Source organism: Lepeophtheirus salmonis, unplaced genomic scaffold (assembly GCF_016086655.4).
Source record: "Lepeophtheirus salmonis unplaced genomic scaffold, UVic_Lsal_1.4 unplaced_contig_14127_pilon, whole genome shotgun sequence".
Classification (NCBI taxonomy): domain Eukaryota; kingdom Metazoa; phylum Arthropoda; class Copepoda; order Siphonostomatoida; family Caligidae; genus Lepeophtheirus; species Lepeophtheirus salmonis.
Genome location: NW_027290824.1, coordinates 15588 through 17528, shown reverse-complemented (window position 1 = coordinate 17528; position 1941 = coordinate 15588). Strand labels below are relative to the sequence as shown.

At 33.7% G+C, this 1941-nt stretch overlaps 1 long non-coding RNA gene across 1 annotated transcript; it reads left to right on the top strand.

The window, feature by feature from the left end:
* Positions 1–773: 773 nt before the first annotated feature.
* Positions 774–1362, top strand: LOC121130937 (uncharacterized). Its single transcript, XR_005868875.2, has 2 exons — positions 774–909; positions 976–1362. It is a non-coding gene; the product is annotated as an uncharacterized lncRNA (long non-coding RNA).
* The last annotated feature ends 579 nt before the right edge of the window (positions 1363–1941 follow it).

The window sequence follows — 1941 nt, the reverse complement described above, 5'->3', positions numbered from 1 at the left end:
AAGAGTAGTCAATTAGTGATCATTATATTTATAATGGAAGTAAATAATTTGGCACTATAAATATTTATTTAACATGTTTTAAATAAAATTTGTGATTCAATCAGGTAGAAGGATCGTTAATTGTGTGATTGAGGCTCAAAGCTATAATGCAAAAATAATGTTTCTCTAAATTCATATATTTGAACATCGATCCACATAACTATTTGTCATTTATGTAATTAGTTTGTAAGTACCTCAATTTGCCAGAGGCTATATCTTATAACGATCGCAGTTATAAATAATAACGAAAAAATTATCCGTGCTTGAGTTAGTGAAACAAACAAATATTGTGCTCCTATGGAACTTTATATAAAAGCTTCACTTCACCATTCACATCATCAGTCAACTTATTTCCATTCTCCAAAATCAAAGGTAAAGGAGAATAATAACGATAAAATAAAGTAGTCTAATCATATTATCTTATCTAATCTACGATAGATGCATATACAAGCGGTCTCTGTCATCTTTACGCTCCTTCTTGCGACACATTTTGCTGAGGGAATTTTCTTCCCCACTGCAGCGGTGGTTCCGGGGCGGTTGCAGCCACAGGGGCTACAGCTATTGCAACATCTGTTGCTCCGAATCTTATAGGAATCATTGGAGCAGCTGCTGGAGCTAAACTCCTAGGTTTGGGCGCACTTGCATTAGCCAATCGTGGAGGAGGAGGCGAAATAGACGTCGACGACCAAGATTCAGAGGACGTCGTGATGTGGATTCTGGGGAGAGGACAGTACAGTACAAGAGGAGATTGACTCCAGTCCCTATAAAATTATTCATGAATTAGAGCCAGAGGAGTGTATGCGAAAAATGATTTGCAGTTTAGCAGCTTCGAATAAACAGGATAATCCCATTTTGTTTGCCTTTGGGAATGTGAGTCTTAATCCATCCCATTTCATGAAACTCAGGGGTTGATGCATTCATTTTAATTTCTTACAGAATTTGGAAGAATTATCAATCGATAAGGATGCCTTTCAAATTGGATTTGACTACAAAACTGCTGCCAAGGTTGGAAGTTATGTCAAGGATATTAGGAAATGTGAAATTAGATACAAATGTTCCATTGGCATAAATCAACTTTTGGATATTGCCAATCTTTAAGTATCCCTAACTCTAGTTTAGCATTTCTTATAAAATTATCCTTAATACTCATTTAAACTTGTTCCTTAAAATGTTATTAACTCAGATCCTTGTTATAAAATATAAATATGGTTCATTGACAATATAATTTTTTTTTTTAAATTGTGCAATAATATAATTACATGCAAATATGAAATTAAACCAATTTGATTGTCTAACGAAATATACTTACAGTTCCCTTCATAATTTTTAATTACTTAAACGAATAAATCAGGGAGCACTATATACACGGAGAGTGCACACATTTTCAGAAAATACATAGGTTGCCTTAAACAAAACAGTTATCCATAATATATATTCGTGGCAAAAAAAAAAAAACTCTTTGATTTGATGAGATTACAGATACTAATTTAATTAATTATTTAACCCAATGGCTTCTCACTTAGAATCTATCGTACGTATTTTGACCAAAGTGCACTTGTGTAGAAGAATCCACCTATTCGTCCTCTTGCCTCAGTTTCCTTGTTTCTTCAGAAATAATTAATGGAAGAGTTCTGGCTATTTCAAAGAAATTCAACACTCATAATATGTCTCTTTAATGACCAAGGAGAGACTCACGTAGAATTTAAAGAGCTCACATTGTTTTGTATTATGATTTTTCCAAAGAATCAGTAGTAAATTCATGAGTTACTATTAGACTGAAATGATGGATTCAAGGGAAGGAGGGTTGCTAAAGTCTGAACTATTGTAGTAGTATCGTTTCTATGCTTGTCCGAACAGAGTCATCACTAATGATAACGAGTAGTGACGTGTTTTCTTTACCTT